The sequence below is a fragment of the Tamandua tetradactyla genome, assembly GCF_023851605.1.
Source record: "Tamandua tetradactyla isolate mTamTet1 chromosome 9 unlocalized genomic scaffold, mTamTet1.pri SUPER_9_unloc_2, whole genome shotgun sequence".
NCBI classification, from domain to species: Eukaryota; Metazoa; Chordata; class Mammalia; order Pilosa; family Myrmecophagidae; genus Tamandua; species Tamandua tetradactyla.
This window is the reverse complement of record NW_027518243.1, coordinates 157789-180691: the sequence shown is the minus strand read 5'-3', so window position 1 is coordinate 180691 and position 22903 is coordinate 157789. Positions and strand designations below refer to the sequence as shown.

The following is a 22903-nucleotide window of genomic DNA, read 5'->3' as shown; positions in this document are numbered from 1 at the left end:
GTAATATTATTTCATAAGGACATGGATTAAAAGAGAAGGGGCTATTTGATTAATCATAGCTCTTTTCAAGGGCCTTGTGGCTGCAAATTATTTCATTGGCAGTATTGCAAAGGGGGCTGTAGTCCATTGGCACCCAAAACACTGAAGAAACCAACACTTTCCCCAGCTGCTGTTGACTGGCAATAATTGACTGAACTTCTTTTCAAAGTATCCATAAGATATTTTACCATGAGGCAAATAAAGATGCCCCTTCTCCCAATATGTAAAGTCTAGAGATGGCATTATGGGCATCAGAGTGGTCAAGGGTATTGTATTCCTGCAGGAATAAACAGCAAGACCACTATTCTTGGGTGGTGGGTTGGGATGAACTATGAGGTATTCACAGTACAAGAGAGAGTATTGATTAGTTAAGTAGGGGTGCATGCTAGTGATAGGTGAGTTTTGAGAGGGTACATTCCCCATCCTCTTGTATGTCAGCATACTGACTTGCTATGCTAGTATCTGCCAACAGAATTTCACTGTGCCATTTTGGAAGCCAAACCTCTGTGATGGAGACCATGTCATAAAGTGCCATCAGTATGTCATCAGGAAACTTCTGGATGCCATATACAGGATCCTGAATGACTACAGTTTCTATTTGGAAAGATCTTCTTGAAACCTGGTATTCTACTATTGTCACCTTGTGTTAAGCCTGGCCCCTGAAGTTCTTAAATGCAGAGAAGACTGTTATGCCATAACAACCATCCCAGCCCTGTGCTGCAAATCCCCCATCCCTGTTTTCCCATCACCATCCCAGCCTTATGCTAAAAATACCTCAACCCTGGCTTCCATTTCTCACCAGAAGCCATCAGTCCCAGTCCTCTTCCATGGCCTATGCTTGTCCTGAGGTCTTCTTTCAAAGTTTGGAACAGGAGGAATGTACCAGGAGTTGCCCAGGTGACATGAGTCAGGCAAGTTCTGTATAAGAATTTTATCTGATAAGGAAAATATTCTCTTTGGTGGTGAAGCTAAGGCCTTAGACAGCAAGTCAGTCTTCATTCCCATCCAGTCTTGTATTTTCTATGTATCTTCCCAAATTCCCTTCCCTCCTTCAACTCACTCATAGAAAAAAGTCATCCATTCAGAGCTCCAGTCTGTCTTGTCCATTACTTCTGCTTCTCATCTAAGCATAGTTTATAATATCATCTTTGCATATTACCTCTTTGATTTATCCTAGTACTTTGTAATAAACAGCTATTAGGAGGTGGTAGAGGGGAAGAAACATGCTCTGCATAGGCTAAATAATAGTTCCCCAAAGATGTCTACATCCTAATCCCTGGAACCTGTGAATATATTATGTTACATACCAAGGGAGAATTGAGGTTTCATGTGGAATTATGGTTGCTTATCAACTGACCTTAAAATAGGAAGATTATCCTTGGATTTTTCCAGTGGGTGGGCCCAGCAGAATAACAAGGATCCTGAAAAGATGAAAGAGGTGGGCAGAAGAATCAATCACTATGATGTGATATAAGAAGATTTGACTGACCATTGCTGCCTCTAAATATGGAAGAGATCCATAATCAAGAAATACAACAGTCTTTAGAAGCTGGAAAAGGCAAAAAGATAGATTCTCCCCTAAAACCTCCAGAGAGGAATGTAACCCTTTTGAAACCTTGATCTTAGCCCCATGAACCCATTTTGGATTGCTGAATTCCAGAATTATAACATAATACATTTGTGTTGTTTAATCCACTAAACATGTGAGAAGTTGTTACATCAGCAATAGGAAACCAGCACACACAGAAAATATTGAGAAGGTCTAGCAAATATCTGAAAAGGCACATGGAGGAGACTAAATATTTTGAAAATGTAAAGGCTAAGAATTTTTTTAAAAAATCCATGGGTTAAAGAAAGTCCTATATAAAACAAATTGAATAAATCCAAAATTGTACTGAAATGGAGAATTCAAAAGAGATAATTTTAAAAACAACCAGAGTAATAAAAGATAGCTTACCTGAAAGGAATACAAATGGACAGTAGACCTTTCATCAGCTACAGTAAATACTGTAAGGCAATGATAAAGATCTTTTAGTGCTGAGAATAATAATCAGTGTAGAACACCATACCCAGCTATATCATCATTCATGTGTGAAGGTGAACTGAAGATATTTTCAGACAAAGGTAGAAATATCACTTAAATACTTAACTTTAGAAGTAAGTATCTAAACAGACAAATTTATATGCTCTGTTTTCTTTTAACCATTACATAAATTATATGGGTTTTAGTATAAGGGAAAGCATATTTTCTTACTCAAAAAATTTAGTAGTTTTAGTCAAAATTTTCTTAGGCATACAGATTCATGTATTTCCTTTGAAAATGCATATTTTTACCTTTAAATATTTATTTTATTAGGACAAATAAAGCATTCTAATGGGTGACTTAGGAATGAATATATACATATGAAAGTATTATATATTAGTATAAAATAGTTGACTGTGACATGACTGTTTGTCTTTTGTCTCTAATGCTTATTATCTCACTACTTTTAGTTTTAAGTTTTATTTTCAGTAAAGAAGCCCCCAGTTGATATCTAAAAAGGGCAAGAGATGTGTAAAGGCATGGATTTTTGAATTTAGTATTAATGTACCATAGAGAAGAATTACCCTATATGTGACACATTCTGTAATACAAATGTAAAAACAGTTTTAACAAGTAATTGCCATAATGATGCCTACTCAGGAATGAAATGAAATTTATCTTACCTCTTTATGTAACAGGTAATGATGGTTGAAAAGGAGTCTAATCAAAGTTCTTGAGTATAAATGTATAAATAATGTTTTTATCATGCCAGATGCTATATGTTTGTTTTCAGCTGGAGGTTATTTTCCCCTCAGAGGACATTTGCCAATTTCAGGAGATATTTTTGTCACAACTTGGAAGGTATCTAGTGGGTATAGGCCATTGATGTTGCAAGTCCTATAATGCATAGCACAGCTCACAGCAGGCTGGTTATATAATTCTGTTTCCTCATTTGAAATTTAATTCATTGCCCGTGTTCAAGAAATATATTTGGGACATTAGTATTTAAATTAATGTGGAAAATATTTTCTTTTGAAATATTTTACATGAATCTTCATAACATGTTATCTCAAAATCAAAACACCCATGAAACCACCCCCCTCAGATCAAGAAATAGAGCATTACTAGCATACCAGAAACCTCCCCTCTTACCTCCTCCCCATCACTACTCCCATACTAAATAGAATAATCATTATTGGCATTATTGTTGACACTGAGAAGTTTTTCCTGTTTTCAAATTTTTATAGTACATATTCTTTTTTGCCTTGTTTGCTTTACAGATTCATCCCTGATACCACAGTTAGCAAAAGTTTGTTTTTTCTAATTGCTATGGTATTCCATTCTAAGAACATATCACAAATTTTCCCTTCTTCCATTGATAAATATTTGAGCTTTTAGGTTTGGGCTATTAGGAATAGTGCCACTATGAACATTCTTGTAAATGTCTCAGTTTACCTATGCATATATTTTGTTGTTATGTTCCTAGTAGTGGAATTGCTGGGAGTCATAGAGTCTGCATATGTATGGGCTTAGGAGATACTGGAAAAAATGTTAATGAGGATGTATTGGTTTATCCTCCCACTTGGCAGTGTTTAAAACTTCCCCTTGTTCCACATCTTCATCAACACTTTGTATAGTCAGTCTTTCATTTTAGCCATTCTGGTGCATATTTAATATCTCATCTGATTTTTAATTTGTGAACTGCTAATGGCTAAAAATATTGAGTACCTTATGTGCTTTTCGGCCATTCCAATATTCTCTGTAGTATATAGCATATACTGTTCTGTCCTAGGGAGTGTTCTGCAATGCTAAAATGTTCTATAGCTATGCTGTCCAGTACAGTGAAAACTTGTTGCGTGGCTGCTAAGTACTACAGATTTGTCTGGGCAGTGTAGGAACTTAATGTTTTATTTTAGTTGATTTAACTTAATTTAAATCTAAATTATTCATACATGGGTAAGGGCTGAAGGGCACAGTTACTGAAGCCTATTCAGCCTCTTGTCCATTTTCCTATTAGGTGGTCTTTTTCTTATTGATTTATAGGAGTTTATTTTTGTTTTGTTTTCTTTTATTCCTGTATACAAGTCCTATATGTGTGTGTATGTGTTCATTGTAAATATTTTCTTTCATTTTGTGACTTGCCTTTTCACTTTCTTAACAGTGTCTTCTAAAAAAGATAATTTATTTAATAATTCAGTTTATCAATCTTTTCCTTTGTGCTTAATTGTTTTTCTTTTTGCATCAAGGAACATTTTGATAATGCCATTGTACTGTGGGTAGTATTTGTTATTTTATGAATTCAGATTTGATTCAAAGCAGCTAAACTAATAGATCTATCATCCAGGTGTCACCACAGAATCTCTGCTATTTTCATATTTAATTACACAAAGTGCAATTACATTCATCAACTGAGTCTTCAAATTAGATTTTGATCTTTAATAGCAGTATTGTAACTTTGTTTAAATTTTGGTCAGGAGAAAATGTGAATCCAGATGAATTTATGAATATCAAAAAATCTCATGAAGTTCAGTCAATGTCAGAGCTGATCAGCAATATTGTTGATTTCTGTGGAATAAAACAGGTAAGAATGTTTCCCTATATTTTCAGGCATTAAAATATTTCCTTTTTTTTTTGGTTTGTTTTTTTTTATTAATTAACGGAAAAAAGAAATTAACCCAACATTTAGAAATCATACCATTCTACATGTGCAATCAGTGATTCTCAACATCATCACATAGATGCATGATCATCGTTTCTTAGTACATTTGCATCGGTTTAGAAGAACTAGCAACACAACAGAAAAAGATATAGAATGTTAATATAGAGAAAAAAATAAAAGTAATAATAACAGTAAAAAAAAAGAAAAAAAAACCTATAGCTCACATGTAGCTTCATTCAGTGTTTTAACATGATTACTTTACAATTAGGTATTATTGTGCTGTCCATTTTTGAGTTTTTGTATCTAGTCCTGCTGCACAGTCTGTATCCCTTCAGCTCCAATTACCCATTATCTTACCCTGTTTCTAACTCCTGCTGGACTCTGTTACCAATGACATATTCCAAGTTTATTCTCGAATGTCAGTTCACATCAGTGGGACCATATAGTATTTGTCCTTTAGTTTTGGGCTAGACTCACTCAGCATAATGTTCTCTAGGTCCATCCATGTTATTATATGCTTCATAAGTTTCTCCTGTCTTAAAGCTGCATAATATTCCATCGTATGTATATACCACAGTTTGTTTAGCCACTCGTCTATTGATGGACATTTTGGCTGTTTCCATCTCTTTGTAATTGTAAATAACGTTGCTATAAACATTGGTGTGCAAATGTCCGTTTGTGTCTTTGCCCTTAAGACCTTTGAGTAGATACCCAGCAATGGTATTGCTGCGTCATATGGCAATTCTATATTCAGCTTTTTGAGGAACTGCCCAACTGCCTTCGCAGTGGTTGCACCATTTGACATTCCCACCAACAGTGGATAAGTGTGCCTCTTTTTCCGCATTCTCTCCAGGACTTGTCATTTTCTGTTTTGTTGATAATGGCCATTCTGGTGGGTGTGAGATGATATCTCATTGTGGTTTTGATTTGCATTTCTCTAATGGCCAGGGACATTGAGCATCTCTTCATGTGCCTTTTGCCCATTTGTATTTCCTCTTCTGATAGGTGTCTGTTCAAGTCTTTTTCCCATTTTGTAATTGGGTTGGCTGTCTTTTTGTTGTTGAGTTGAACAATCTCTTTATAAATTCTGGATACTAGATATTTATCTTATATGTCAGTTCAAAATATTGTCTCCCATTGTGTAGGCTGTCTTTCTACTTTCTTGATAAAGTTCTTTGATGCACAAAAGTGTTTAATTTTGAGAAGCTCCCATTTATTTATTTCCTTCTTCAGTGCTCTTGCTTTAGGTTTAAGGTCCATAAAACCACCTCCAATTGTAAGTTTCATAAGATATCTCCCTACATTTTCCTCTAACTGATTTATGGTCTTAGACCTAATGTTTAGATCTTTGATCCATTTTGAGTTAACTTTTGTATAGGGTGTGAGATATGGGTCTTCTTTCATTCTTTTGCATATGGATATCCAGTTCTCTAGGCACCATTTATTGAAGAGACTGTTCTGTTCCAGGTGAGTTGGCTTGACTGCCTTATCAAAGATCAAATGTCCATAGATGAGAGGGTCTATATCTGAGCACTCTATTCGATTCCATTGGTCGATATATCTATCTTTATGCCAATACCATGCTGTTTTGACCACTGTGGCTTCATAATATGCCTTAAAGTCAGGCAGCGCGAGACCTCCAGCTTTGTTTTTTTCCTCAAGATGTTTTTAGCAATTCGGGGCACCCTGCCCTTCCAGATAAATTTGCTTATTGGTTTTTCTATTTCTTGAAAAATAAGTTATTGGGATTTTGATTGGTATTGCATTGAATCTGTAAATCAATTTAGGTAGGATTGACATCTTAACTATATTTAGTCTACCAATCCATGAACACGGTATGCCCTTCCATCTATTTAGGTCTTCTGTGACTTCTTTTAACAATTTTTTGTAGTTTTCTTTATATAGGTTTTTTGTCTCTTTAGTTAAATTTATTCCTAGGTATTTTATTCTTTTAGTTGCAATTGTAAATGGGATTCGTTTCTTGATTTCTCCCTCAGCTTGTTCATTGCTAGTGTATAGAAATGCTACAGATTTTTGAATGTTGATCTTGTAACCTGCTACTTTGTTGTACTCATTTATTAGCTGTAGTAGTTTTGTTGTGGATTTTTCCGGGTTTTCGATGTATACTATCATATCGTCTGCAAACAGTGATAGTTTTACTTCTTCCTTTCCAATTTTGATGCCTTGTGTTTCTTTTTCTTGTCTAGTTGCTCTGGCTAGAGCCTCCAACACAATGTTGAATAATAGTGGTGATAGTGGACATCCTTTTCTTGTTCCTGATCTTAGGGGGAAAGTTTTCAATTTTTCCCCATTGAGGATGATATTAGCTGTGGGTTTTTCATATATTCCCTCTATCATTTTAAGGAAGATCCCTTGTATGCCTATCTTTTGAAGTGTTTTCAACAGGAAAGGATGTTGAATCTTGTCAAATGCCTTCTCTGCATCAATTGAGATGATCATGTGATTTTTCTGCTTTGATTTGTTGATATGTTGTATTACATTAATTGATTTTCTTATGTTGAACCATCCTTGCATACCTGGGATGAATCCTACTTGGTCATGATGTATAATTCTTTTAATGTGTTGTTGGATACAATTTGCTAGAATTTTATTGAGGATTTTTGCATCTATGTTCATTAGAGAGGTTGGTGGTAGTTTTCTTTTTTTGTAATATCTTTGCCTGGTTTTGGTATGAGGGTGATGTTGGCTTCATAGAATGAATTAGGTAGTTTTCCCTCCACTTCAATTTTTTTTGAAGAGTTTGAGGAGAGTTGGTACTAATTCTTTCTGGAATGTTTGATAGAATTCACATGTGAAGCCGTCTGGTCCTGGATTTTTCTTTTTAGGAAGCTTTTGAATGACTAATTCAATTTTTTTACTTGTGATTGGTTTGCTGAGGTCATCTATTTCTTCTTGAGACAAAGTTGGTTGCTCATGTCTTTCCAGGAACCTGTCCATTTCATCTAAATTGTTGTATTTATTAGCATAAAGTTGTTCATAGTATCCTGTTATTACCTCCTTTATTTCTGTGAGGTCAGTAGTTATGTCTCCTCTTCCATTTCTGATCTTATTTCTTTGCATCCTCTCTCTTCTTCTTTTTGTCAATCTTGCTAAGGGCCCATCAATCTTATTGATTTTCTCATAGAACCAACTTCTGGTCTTACTGATTTTCTCTATTGTTTTCATGGTTTCAATTTCATTTATTTCTGCTCTAATCTTTGTTATTTCTTTCTTTTTGCTTGCTTTGGGATTAGTTTGCTGTTCTTTCTCCAGTTCTTCTTCCAAGTGGACAGTTAATTCCTGCGTTTTTGCCTTTTCTTCTTTTCTGATATAGGCATTTAGGACAATAAATTTCCCTCTTAGCACTGCCTTTGCTGCATCCCATAAGTTTTGATATGTTGTGTTTTCATTTTCATTCGCCTCAAGGTATTTACTAATTTCTCTTGCAATTTCTTCTTTGACCCACTCACTGTTTAAGAGTGTGTTGTTGAGCCTCCATTTATCTGTGAATTTTCTGGGACTCCACCTATTATTGATTTCCAACTTCATTCCTTTATGATCCGAGAAAGTGTTGTGCATGATTTCAATCTTTTTAAATTTGTTAAGACTTGCTTTGTGACCAAGCATATGGTCTATCTTTGAGAATGATCCATGAGCACTTGAGAAAAAGGTGTATCCTGCTGTTGTGGGATGTAATGTCCTATAAATGTCTGTTAAGTCTAGCTCGTTTATAGTAATATTCAGATTGTCTATTTCTTTATTGATCCTCTGTCTAGATGTTCTGTCCATTGATGAGAGTGGTGAATTGAAATCTCCAACTATTATGGTATATGTGTCTATTTCCCTTTTCAGTGTTTGCAGTGTATTCCTCACGTATTTTGGGGCATTCTGGTTTGGTGCGTAAATATTTATGATTGTTATGTCTTCTTGTTTAATTGTTCCTTTTATTAGTAGATAGTGTCCTTCTTTGTCTCTTTTAACTGTTTTACATTTGAAGTCTTATTTGTTGGACATTAATATAGCCACTCCTGCTCTTTTCTGGTTATTTGCATGAGATATCTTTTCCCAACCTTTCACTTTCAACCTATGTTTATCTTTGGGTCTAAGATGTGTTTCCTGTAGACAGCATATGGAAGGATCCTGTTTTTTAATCCATTCTGCCAGTCTATGTCTTTTGATTGGGGAATTCAGTCCATTAACATTTAGTGTTATTACTGTTTGGATAATATTTTCCTCTACCGTTTTGCCTTTTGTATTATATATATCATATCTGACTTTCCTTCTTTCTACACTCTTCTCCATACCTCTCTCTTCTGTCTTTTCGTATCTGACTCTAGTGCTCCCTTTAGTATTTCTTGCAGAGCTGGTTTCTTGGTCACAAATTCTCTCAGTGACTTTTTGTCTGAGAATGTTTTAATTTCTCTCTCATTTTTGAAGGACAATTTTGCTGAATATAGGAGTCTTGGTTGGCAGTTTTTCTCTCTTAGTAATTTAAATATATCATCCCACTGTCTTCTAGCTTCCATGGTTTCTGCTGAGAAATCTACACATAGTCTTATTGGGTTTCCCTTGTATGTGATGGATTGTTTTTTTCTTGCTGCTTTCAAGATCCTCTCTTTCTCTTTGACCTCTGACATTCTAACTAGTAAGTGTCTTGGAGAATGCCTATTTGGGTCTAATCTCTTTGGGGTGCGCTGCACTTCTTGGATCTGTAATTTTAGGTCTTTCATAAGAGTTGGGAAATTTTCAGTGATAATATTTCTTCCATTAGTTTTTCTCCACCTTTTCCCTTCTCTTCTCCTTCTGGGACACCCACAACACATATATTTGTGCGGTTCATATTGTCCTTGAGTTTCCTGCTACCCTGTTCAAAATTTTCCATTCTTTTCCCAATAGTTTCTGTTTCCTTTTGGAATTCAGATGTTCCATCTTCCAGATCACTAATTCTATCTTCTGTCTCTTTAAATCTATCATTGTAGGTATCCATTGTTTTTTCCATCTTTTCTACTTTATCCTTCACTTCCATAAGTTCTGTGATTTGTTTTTTCAGTTTTTCTATTTCTTCTTTATGTTCAGCCCATTTCTTCTTCATGTCCTCCTTCAATTTATCGATTTTGTTTTTGAAGAGGTTTTCCATTTCTGTTCGTATATTCAGCATTAGTTGTCTCAGCTCCTGTATCTCATTTGAACTATTGGTTTGTTCCTTTGACTGGGCCATATTTTCAATTTTTTGAGCGTGATCCATTATCTTCTGCTGGCATCTGGGCATTTAGTCAGATTTACCTGGGTGTTGGACCAAACAGGTTGAAAGATATTTCTGTGAAATCTCTAGGTTCTGTTTTTCTTATCCTGCCCAGTAGGTGGCGCTCGTGCCACACGTTTGTCTGAGGGTCCCACCAGTAAAAGGTGCTGTGGGTCCTTTAACTTTGGAAAACTCTCACTGTGGGGTGGGTTTGCCAGCTGAAGCGGCTTGGAAGTGTGCCAGCCGGCCCGGGGGTCTGAACGCAGGCAGGGTCGCCAGCCTCCGCAGCCTGTGAGAGCGCCCTTCCGAATTTCCCAGTCGGCCCGGGATGCCAAGCATGGCGGGAGGGCACCAGCCACTGTGGCCCGGGAAAGTGCACTGTTCCCAGCCGGACCGGGGAGTCATGTGTTTGGAAGGGACCCCCCCCCATCACCGTTCTCTGCAGCCTGGGGATTTCCGATCCAGTTCTCTCAGTTGGTCCAGGGGCCGCGCGTGGTTGGGGTGCCAGCCGCCGTGGCTTGAGGGGACCACCTGCCCAATTCTGCCAGCTGGCCCGGGAAGGAAGAAGGGATGGACTCCGGCCGCTTTTACCGCCCCACCCGGGGAACCCCGTGCCCCTCAGCGATCTCACCGGAGCGGTTTCTCTCAGCCAGTCAGCCATTCCAGGATGGGGTACGCTGTCTTTTTGATCTCTGTTGTGGCTCTCGTAGCTGTTCTGTATCGTTTCTACTCCCCTAGTAGCTGTTCTGGAGGAGGAACTAAGATCCGCGCGTCTTACTACGCTGCCATCTTCTCCGGAAGTCCAAAATATTTCCATTTGTTTATTGCATTCAAATTTTATTTTCTACTATTACTATATAGCCTTTAAAATGTTATAAATAATAGCTGAAATGTCAGATCCTTTAAACATATTATCTCATTTCTTAGTACACTGTAATTCTAACAGATTTATAGTAAAAAAAATGACTATCAATATTTCACTACAATTTTCACTCTTTTTAGAGTGGATGGAAGTTAAGGGTTATTCTATTTGATATGTTATAACTGCAACTTGGAACTACATTATGAAGATGACATTACTCAAACTTGTTTGTCACTAAGAATTCTCAGAATCTGGGTTCTAAAATTGTGGTCTGGGACACTTGCCTCAATAAATAACACAGAGAAACTTTGTTTTTAGGACACAGATTCTTTCATTGTGTCATAATCACCATGCACTTGTGTTTTGAAAAGTAGCTTTTTGGAAAATAGATGTTAAAGAAAAATCAGTGGGCACATTGACCTAAAATATGTTAAGTTGTTTTTATTATTCTTACAAAGGGAATGGTAGGGGTAATGGAGTCTTTTCCTTCCTGTAGTTTTTAATAGGTATTAGAATCTTTTCCATAAATTCTTCTAGACTGTGGGAGCTTGAGACTATGCATGAAGAGCCACTTTTATGGCAACATAGATTTCTAGGTTAGGGGGTAGAAGCAAAGTTCTCAACCTTTTCTCCAGTGCCATGACTGAGCAATATCTATCAGGCTCTCCTTGACTGTGATAATCAGCTGGAGTAGAAAGAATAAACACTACCCCCACTGCCCTGCTTGATGAGGATATTGGGGATAAATGCTAAGTTTATGAAAATTCTTCAGTTGATTCTGAAATGATACCTATTAGTGCTCCTAAAGAGTAATGACAGTGATAATGGATTCTAGAGGAACAAATGGGCAGGTTAGTGAGTGTTAAGAGAGACATAGCAAGAACAGGCAATTAAGGTATCATTTCATAATAGAAGGCCTGCTTGAGAGGACAGAGTCCTAACAACCAGATAATTGGCTGTAAGGTATGCTAGATAGAGGATCTGTTCATGTATGGTGGGAAAATGGGATAAATGTCCTGTCCAGAGTGGAAGATAGGTCTAAATGAATCAGAGCAACAGAGACCACAAGAACTGGACTCAGATTTTGTATGAAAACCAAGTCATGGACAGGCCACAGTGGCTCAGCAGGCAGAATTCTCCCCTGCCATGCCAGAGACCTGGGTTTGCTTCCCAGTGCCTACCCATGCAAAAATAAATAAATAAATAAAAATTAAGTCATAAACCCAATCATTTAGTTTGGGAATACACAGGAAGGGAACAAGAGTTATGTGACTTAGTTTAGGGTTATAGTTGATGTTCCAATTCCTGGGAATAATCTACACTATGGTGATTGCAAAAGCAGAGCAGAAGCCAATAAATCCCACATCCATGAGGGTGCCTAAATCTTAAGTTCAATTATATGCTTGAACTGATATCACTGATATACTCCCAACTTTAGTTGCGATAAAGGACCTGGGTAGGATGGAGCTTACAAGGAGGGAGATATCAGTGATGCATGTTGAAGAATTGAGGAGTGCAGAAGAAATATAGGAGGGTATAATATAAAAACATTATGTATACTTTATGAAACATTTTCAATAAGGATTCCTGTGGGCTTTATTTTAAAGCTTTTAAAATTTTCATTAGAAATAAAACAATGGTGTTTGTGTTATTACTGTTTAAGTAGAATTTTTTTCACCTACCAAATCATTTATTCTTAAATTGTTGTCACAGCATCTGCCTCTGGAAATTAAGACAAGGGGTGTTTGCTTTGTCATTGGCATCATAATTTTGTATATATATTACAATTATTATTTTATTTGTATGAAATATTGCATAATAAAAATGACTTTAAAGTAATAAAGCAGATTTATTTCCAAGGTGCAGAGAAAATACTTTTGAAAAAGTTTAACGTGTCCTGTTGGATCTGTTTTAGGGGTACTTTTTTCACAGAAATGGAGATTGTTCTTAGGTTTTTGGCAATTTGATAATAATGTTCCTTGTTATGTATTCTGTATTGTCTATCTTGCCTTGGGGTTATTTACCATCTTGGATCAACAAATTTATAATTTTCATCAAATTTTAAGAAAAACTTGAGCCCTTATTTCTTCAGATATATTTTCTGCAATATCTACTTCACTTCAACTCCATGTGAGACTCCAATTACATGTATATGAGACTGCTTAATATTGTTCTACAGGTCACTGAGTGTTTGGCCATTATTATTTATTCAGCCATTTGTTCTCTTTCTGCTTCATTTTCAATTCATGCTTTTCATTTCTATTCATTTTCTATTACAAGGAATTTAAGTTCATTGCTTTTTTTATTTCCACATTATCTATTTTGCTATTTATCATTTCCAGTAAAATTGTCTATTCCTAGTACTATGTCTATTTTCTCAAGAATTCCTACTTTTTATAGCTTCCATTGGTTGTCTCATTATATTTATATTTTCCTTTAAATCCTTGAGAATTTATATAAAATTAAAATCTAAGTTTAATACCTTTGCTAACTACATCAACTTTGTCATTCTGGATCTGTTTCTATTGACATATTTTTTCATACTGGTTAGTCATATTTTCCTCCTTCTTCACATGTGTAATCATTTTTTATTGATTGAAAGGCATTATTTTTACTGATGATTGTTGGATTTTATTGTATTATCTTAAAGAATGTCATAGTTTGTATTGTTGTCCAGTGAAGTTACTTATGGATGAGCTTAACACTTTCAAGGGTGTTTTTTAGATTTATTATTGATTGGATGTAGTGTAGTCTTTATTGTAGGACTAATGTAGTCCTATAGTTAAGGTCTCTGCTTTAAGACCTGGCTGTTTAATGAGGACCCTCCAATTTGGCTCATCAGAAATTAAACTTTTCATAATCTTGTGTTAGCTCTGGGAGCCGTTCAGCTCACTGCTCTCTGGTGGCTATTTTCCTGGTCTCATGGAGGTTTACTGTATTCATGCATGTAGTAACATTCAGCAGCAGACCCAAAGGGCTCTTCTCTGTATAGTTCTGGAATTCTTTATCTACACAGGGCCCATCCTTCTTCTATTTAAATTCCAGCCATCATATTCTTTGCAAATTCTTATCTGTGATCTGGAAAGTGCATCCAGGCTGAACAATGAGTACATCATAGAGTTCACCTCATTTGTTTCCCTTTAATTAGGGACCACATTCCTGAATAGCTTGCTGTCCAAAGTACAAAACCATTGCCTAATATATTTTGTCTGTTTTTCTAGTTGATTATGGTGGAAGGAGAATAAGTTCAGCATTCTCTTATTCCAGCTATTCCAAAATGGCTGAAAGCAGAAGTCTGAAACAGAACTTTTAGAGCCTAACAATATAACTAATTATAAAAATAATATAACTAATTAAAAGAAAAATTCAATGTATTAGTTGAATGTAGATTAGACCCAATAGAAGAAGGAATTTCTGAGCTAGAGGAGATAACTATGAAAATTATTTGTGATACAGGACAGAAAAATGTAAAATTTGAGAGTGGTTAAAACATGTGAGAGTAGAGTGAGAGGATCTATCACACTTCTCTTTAATTTACTGGAAGGAGGAAAGGGAAGGAATGGAAAACTATTTAAGGAAACAATGGCTGAGATTTTCCAAATAAATGCAGATAAAAACCACAGTAGGATACTATTTTATACTATGTGTTTGGCATAAATTTAGTGTGACAAAACTGTCACTCAAGGTTGTGATGCAGGGACATTCTTATACCATTTTGGTTTGAGTGTACATAGGTATAATGACCTTGAAACAGAATTCAGCACTATTTTGTAAATGTGAATAATAACATAAACTTCAACTTATCAATTCAACTTCTAGGTTCTATGCCCTCTCCTAGTGAAATCTATTCATACCAATGTCAGGAAGTTTGTACAAGGATGTCTCAATTATCAGAAACCTAAAAACAAACTTAATTTCCACCCATAGGAGACCGGATAATTGAACTGTGGTATGTTTACTTATTGGAACATAAATCATCAGTAAAAGTTAACAACTTCCACTGTACCTATAGTGTGGATAAATTTTAGAAACATAAAATTGAGTGGGAAAATGGAGCACATTACCAAAGAGTACATATTTTATGGTAGCATTTTTAGAAGCTCTTAAGTAAAATAATGGTAGATTTTTAATGTAAAAGAGGGGCTTATTAGCAGGAAATAAGATCAGAGAGACAATGAGTTTTCCTCAGAATAGTGGCATGATCAGACTTTGTTTTACTCTTTTATGAATGGACTGAAGCAGATAGAGATGGAAGCCAGGAGACCGTTGAAGAGGCTATCACAGTTAGCCAGTTTTAGAGTGGAGTAAGTGTGAAGTAGCATCAGTAAGTGATTATTTTATGGATGTGTGTTGAATAAAAAGCCAATAGAATTTGCTCACAACTCAGATATAGGGTATGAGAGAAAGAAAGGAAATAGGGAGATACCATTAACTATGATGAAGAAAATATAGGAGGGGCAGGTTTTACAGAGAATATCAAGAGCTCATCTCTTTGTGAATCTTAATTTGAGGTGTTTATTAGATATCCAAATGAAAATGTTCATTATATCATTGGATATATGAGCTTGAAGTTTATGGAAGAATTCCAAACTGGAGTTATAAATTTGAGAGTCATTAGGCTAAGATAGTTAGACCTCTACATCAAGTCAACAATATACAATGGTTCTATATGAAGTAGAATACCTCACTAATATTATTTTAAAATGTAACTACTGGCAGTGTGGCAGTGGCTCAGTGGCAGAATAGTCACCTGTCATGCCAGAGATCTGGGTTCAATTTCCAGTGCCTGCTCATGCAAAAAAAAAAAAAAAAAAAAAAAACAGAGGTAACTACTATGGGAAGGTCGTCTGTGAGCTGTGAGAAGGTCATCTAAACTGAATATGGAAATGAGGGAGATACTCCCCCCAGATATTGGACTGGAGGCTCCTCTGTCTTCATACCTATAGCCTAGAGCAGATAATTCAACAAGGAATAGGCTGTAATAGGGTAAGAGGTAGGACATCAATCTGGTGGGGTTTTTGTTCTTTGGACCAGATTATTTGAAACAAGAAGTCATACATCTTGTGGATTCCTGCAAGTGCTACCTATAATTGCACATTTTTAATTTCTATTGCTAGTACTACATATATTATTAAAAAGCCAACTTGGATCAGCAAGATATAATAGGAAGTCTGCTGGCAGACTTTTCTAGAAAAGTTTGTCCCATTATTGGAAAGGGCTTTAGATGTTATCTTGTGAAGACAAAATTTGTTGGCATTTCTACACCATGTTGCAACCAGAACTCCAAATAAGCTGGCCCAAAGCTGGGGAATCACAGACACACTCAGTGGCCATTTCACAGCCTTACAGTCTCTTGCTTGTCTACATGCAGCTATTTGGTAAGTTTCCATTTTTGCTTGTTTGTGTTAAGGTTTATGGTATGTTTTTATTTTTGCTTGTTTGCCTGCAGTGTTCAGTATGTTTTCATTTCTCAAGAGACTACAAGTACCCTGGGGAGATGTTAAATCTCAGCCGGCTGCAGATACTTGTCTGCACACAAAGATCACTTAATGCATGCTTTTGGTGCATTGACAGCCAACCCCCACCTGCCACTCCCAGCCAGTATATAAAACCCAACACTCAGGGAACACAACTGTCCCTCATCACTGATGCAAAGCAGGGCATACCATGCTACCAACCCATACCAGAACAGTTGGCCTTTCTAGGCTTCTAGCCATAATAGAATTTCTTCCCTTGCTCTTTTGGACCCTTTGCTGTGTATATAAAAAAGTGGTCATTTGCTGAAAGTCCCTATTGTACCTAGGCCTGTGCTTCAATGGTGCACCATATACCAATTAACTCTAAACCCGACGGCCATGCATGGTTGAATCTCCAAATTGCTCAACTACCCTACTGCCAGATTTCTTATTACATGAGATAATAAATTTTCTTCATTGTTCAAAATTTAGTTCTCTTACTTAGAGCCAGAATTTTCCTGATTCACAGGTAGACTTGTCATAAATAGATTCTGGAGCAAATTCAATTACTTTTTGGTAAGCATGCATCCCACTGGGTACTAGTATTAAGCTTGCTATCAGCAACAGTGAGTATGTTTTATAGAGGAATGGAGGGCTTTGCTTTCTCTGGAGATTCAAATAGAGGGAAAGTGACTAATAGAGCTTCTACTATATAGCTTTTGTATTCATGAGTATGAGTATGACTTCTTCAGTTAGATTGTAAACCCTATAAAGTCAAGAATATATATACATGTATACTTCTGTAATTCCCACAATATCTAGCCAAAGATTAACATAAAATAGGAGTGTGGAAACTACTTATGAGCTAATCACTTTAGTTAAGTGGGCAATATTTACTGCAGTCATACCTATGAAATGATTTTACCTATGAACTGGCAAGGCCCTGAAATTCTGAAGATGTTATTAATGATATGCATTACTTCAAATATAGGAATGTTTCCTTGAGGGGCAAATACTTGCATCATGGTTTAATTGATTTTAATGATAAAATATAGTTATAAAAGTAGATAATGATTTTGTTATGATTCTAATTCTGTAATTATCTATAGATTTCCTATAGAATGACATGACAGTAATAATCTTTGTAGTTTTAAAATTTTCCTTATCTCCTTTAGCTTCATTGAGTTCAAATTACATGATAAAATTCACCAATTCTAGGTGTACAGTATGATGAATTTTGGTATATATGCAGTTGTATGTCAAAATCAAGATATAGGTTATTGTCACCATCCTAAAAAGTTTCCTCATGCCCTTTTACAGATTGTTTTGCTCCCTTAGTTCCAGGGATCTACTAATTTGCTTATAGTTTTGACTTTTCTAGAACATCATATAAATAGAATGATATAGAATATAGACTTCTGCTTAATTTCTTTTACTTAGCACACAATCTTTAAGAGTAATCAATATTGTGTGTATGTATACTTTGTTACTTTTTACTGCTGAATAGTATCCCATAGTATGAATTTATTACTATTTGTATTTACTAATTGATGAACATTTGAGTTGTTCCTTTTTTGGCTATTGTGAATAAGGTGGTTATGAATATTCATATGTGAGACTTTGTATACGCTTGTTTTCATTTCTTTTGAGTAAAGAGCTATGAGTGGGATTGCTGGATCACATTATAAGTGTAGTTTAACTTTATTGCAAACTGCTGCACTGTTTTCCAAAGTGGCTATATCATTTTACATTTTCATCAGTAATGTATGAGTGAATGTTCCAGTTTCTTCATGTCCTCACCAATACTTGGCATTTGTAGTGTTTTTGAGTAGAGGCTATTCATATTGGCAATTTGAATTATTCATTTTGTAAAGTGTGTATTGACATCTTTTGCCTAATTTTTAATTGGGTTGCTTGTCTTTTTATTATTGAGTTGTAAGCACTTTCATATTTTCTGGATATGAGCCTTTTCTCAGACATATATTTTGCAAAATTTCTTTTTATTTTTGAACTATGTGTTTTGATTGGCAAAAGTTTTAATTTTAGTGAAGTCCATTTTATAAATTTTTTTATAGTTCATGCTTTTTATTGCCTACATAAGCAATCTTTGGTTACCTCAGTTTCACAAAGTTTTGCTCATTTATTTTCTTCTAGAAGATGAATAGTTTTACTCATACATTTAGACCTGTGATCCACTTTGAATTAATTTCTGTGTTTAGCATGTGAGAGTTAAAGTTCATTTTTTTCCATATGCATATCCAGTTCTACCAGCACCACTTGTTGAAAATACTATTTTCTTCATTTAATTTGGCACTTTTGTCAAAAATCAGTGACTCTAAGTCTGGACTCTGTTCTTTTCCATTGATATATATTCTGCCTTCATACCAACACTACACTGTTTTGATTACTGTGACTTTATATTAATTCTGTAATCAGTATAAATCCTCCAGCCTTCTTTTTCAAAATTATTTTGGTTGTTCTAAGTACTTTGCCTTTTCACTTAAATTGTAGTATCTGCTTGTCAATTTCTTCAAAAAGCCCTGTCGTGATTTTGATTGGTATTATATTGAATCTGTAGTTAATTTAGACAGAATTGTGATCTTAACAAAATTAAATGTGCTATTACATGAGTGTGAAATATATCTTCATTGATATTTAAAAATTTTTTTCTATACAATGTTTTAGAATTTTCAGAGTGTAGGTCTTTTACATATTATTATTTTTTAATTTTTTTCCTGAGTGTTCAATTTGTGTGTTTTGTAATTGGACTGTTTAAATTTTTTATTTTCTAATTATTCTTTGCTACTATATTATCTGTGCTCTAATTGTTCATTCCTGGTTTTTTGACCTTGTATCCTGAGAAACTGCTAAAGTCACCTTCTAATTCTATTAACCTTTTTGTATATTCCCCTGGATTTTCTCCAGATACAATCAAGTCATCTGTGACTAAAGACAGTTTTATTTCTTCCCTTCTAAAATCTATACCTTTTACTTCTTTTTCTTAACTTGTAGTACTGACTACAATCTCCAGTAAATATTTGGATAAAAATGGTGAAAGTGAGTGGCTTTTAATAGGAATCAAAAAATTAAAGTGAAAACAAGCGTAACAGTTTGTATTTTTCAGCCCATTTGTTTACTTGCTTTTTAAAAATGTATAAGTAATGTAGTCTTTGCCATCTGACTAAAATTGTTCTAATTCCTTCTATTTTTCTTACTTTAGGTTATTGACTTGGAATCTGGGAAAGGCTACCTAAGCTCCTTTTTGTCCTTGAAGTATGGCTTAAACGTTTATGGAATTGATTCCTCAAATATCAATACACATGGAGCTGAGGAGAGAAACAGGAAACTTAAGAAACACTGGAGAGCCTATAATACTCACTCAAGATTAAATGTCAGTGGACTGGCATTAAAAATGGCAAAAGAAAGGAAAGTATAGGATGAAATTAAATGCAAAGTAGATGTTGAGAAAGAATGTAAAAATAGTCTCATAAATCAAGAGAACATTTCTACCTCTCAGTTTTTGGACCCTGTAATTTTTAACATCAGAAAGCAGATGAAAAAACCTACATACTCAGCCACAGCATGAAGACAAATTGGGTCTTGGAAATGGCATTTCTCTTTTGCCTGTTAATGCTATAGAGCCTACTTGTTCATCCAAAATACCAATCAGAGAAATTTCTGAAGTAAATAGAGGAAAACAACATCACAGTCAAGTGAATCAAGTGTATATTCACCATTAACCTCTTTTATCACTGCTGATTCAGAACTATGAGATATTATTCAAGATATAGAGGTGATTTTACTTTGGAATTAATTTCTAAGTATAATTTTTAAAAGTTCTGTAAGACATTAATTTGTAATAGTAGTTTACATAACCTACTTCTCTCCTCTGATCACATGAATCTAAGACTATGAAAATGAAATCATAACTGGGTTTTCATGATTCTCATGGCTATCAAAATCTGCTCAAAAGACATTCTAAAATAGAGTAACTTTCACTCATTTGAGGCCTCCAAAACCAGACAGAAATACTAGCAAAAAAAGCTAGTAAGTAAGAGGAGTCCTCACTATGCAGCAAAGAGATTATTAAAATTTCAATCTAAAAAAACTCTAAAATTTTATTTTTTTAATTTAAATTTGAAGTAAAGAGTCTAGGGTAAATTATGTTTGTTTACTGTACACTTTGGTAAAACCAAATATGCAGTTTCCTTGAACAAGAATAACAGCTTCTGGTTATTTTCTAAGGCTTCAACGTTTTCTAAATTATAAATGTCATTTTATAATTGAAAGACTGTATTTTTAAAATAAAGGCCACATTGTATATAAAACAGTATTGTAGAAGGAGCTTTTAGAGCTTACTTAGTCTAACTGATTTTCCATACAAAGAAAATTTTGGAGTTGCAATATTCTACCCTTATTAAATTTTCATAAATTCTTCCCCAAGGAAATGAATAAACAAACACACTGGAGTTCTTTATAAATCCAAATTCTTATTACTAGTTAATCAATTTTTTTTTCATTTTTAAAGTAGAGAACTTTTATTTTTCCAAGATATTTTTGGTTTATACTAGTTAAGGGAAACTGGTTAATCCTCATTGATTGTTTTTATTCTTATATATGAAAACAGTAGTTAGGTTCTATCTTAACTTTTTCTCAGAGTTAAACAACTCCAATACTTTAACCTAATTCAAAAAATATTAATTTTTAGTGCTTTTGTGATATTTTCAGGTAATTGAAATTCTTGCTAAAGGTATATGATCAAAACTATTTGCACACTCTTATGAGACTCTGTCTAATATATAAGGTATAAGAATGTTTCTTTAGTCCCATAGTGAATCATCAATTCAGTATCCAAAATTAACCAACACCTCCCACACCCCCAACACACAGTACTTTAATCTTTTAGTATTAGAATAAAATGATTAGATATTTATATTTTCTAGTCTGCTGCCACCAATATTATTAAGTAATCCTATATGATGAGTATAGTAAAGAATGAAATTAAATGTTCTTCTGTTATCTTTAGAGAAAGCTAAACTAAGCTTAAAGAGAGATTTAGAGCTCTATTGTTCTACTCTTAATTAGCAATTTTCTGAGTTCTTTTTTTATTTATAGCATAATGCCTAAAAGGAAAATAGTTGTACAACTCTCCAAAAAATGTGCTTTGAAGATAATGGTGGTTATTGTCCCCTGAGTATCCTATCAGGTAAAAGCCATTTACATCCACCAGTTTTTTTCTTCAGAGAGGTTTGACTTTATGTCTAGATTATATGAGCAAATAATTTTTTTTTATAAAATGATTTAAATGATATCTAAGTGAAACAATTTTTTTGTTCTGAAAATAGTTATAAAAATAAACTTCAATCACAAGTTAATATAGTTATTATTTGGAATTCATAATTTTAATAAGAAAAAGACTAGAAAGTATCTACTGATTCATGTCTTATGGCATGTCAGTTTAATAGGAGGTTATGTCATACTAATTTATTTAAGCCTTGTAACAACCTATTGAAGTGTGATACTATTTTTATCACTATTTTACAGATTAACAAAGTAACAAAGTGAAAACTAAAAAGAAACTTGCCTAAATCACCCAAGGAGCTAAACTGGAATTTAAACCAAGGTTATGAACTTCCCAAACTTGTGCCCTCAACAACTATACTATTATATATTCAATTATTTCAACAATAATTAATTTGTTATTTTAAAAATAAATATATCTTCAATATTTTATTTATACTGCTAAAATTAATTTTAGTTGGTATGGTGAAGAAATTCATTTGCTAGGTGAATTAAACACTTTGAGAAGCATAGTGGTCTAGTTTAAAAAACTGAATTAAAAATAAGCATACCTGTATTCATATAGATTGTACACTAATAATGGGACCTTTGCACTATCTGGGCTTAATGTTGTCATTTGTAAAATGAGAGGGTTATAATGGAAGTTTTCTACAGCTCTTTTATTTCCAGATTGTAAAAGTTTATGATTCTCATATGAATCGAATTTCCTGTGTAAAACTTCCTTTTTGCTGCTTCTTTAAATTTCTATGAGTGATGTCAGAGACAGAAAGGTATTATATTAAATTCAACTTTGAAATGATTGATATGTTGATCAAGATTCAGTGGTGTATGAATATAACTACTTCATGTGTGTATGTATGCATGTGTGTGCACACATTTATACATGCATACATTTTTAGGGTTTGGCTAATAAGAAACGTTTCATGGGAAAATCTTTGTAAAAAATTCCCATTATATGATTTGGAGCAAAAATTTTTATATTTTATTTAATATTGTATATCATATGCAACAAATGAACTAAGTACTTTTTCTGATGTTGGAGTAGAAATGCAAACTTAGCACTTCCATGTATAATTGTTTTTGTTTGTTTGTTTTTTGCATAGGCAGGCACTGGAATCAAACCCGGTTCTCCAGCCTGGCAGGTGAGAACTCTTCCTGCTGCACCATGGCCCACCCTTTTAATTGTTTTTTATAATATTGTTTTATCAAGTTTCTGAATTATATAGAACATAATGTGCAAAAAGTGAAATCAATAAAAAATTTGAATAACATGGTCAAAGTATGGTAGAAATGTGTCTCAGATCACATGTTTGTCCTAATA

General features: G+C 34.4%; 1 pseudogene across 1 annotated transcript; it reads left to right on the top strand.

Moving 5' to 3' along the window:
• The first annotated feature begins 370 nt into the window (after positions 1–370).
• LOC143672735 (putative methyltransferase-like protein 25) lies at positions 371–20095 on the top strand (annotated as a pseudogene). The gene is made up of 3 exons (XR_013170012.1): positions 371–375; positions 4505–4643; positions 19502–20095. The product of XR_013170012.1 is annotated as a putative methyltransferase-like protein 25 (transcript).
• The last annotated feature ends 2808 nt before the right edge of the window (positions 20096–22903 follow it).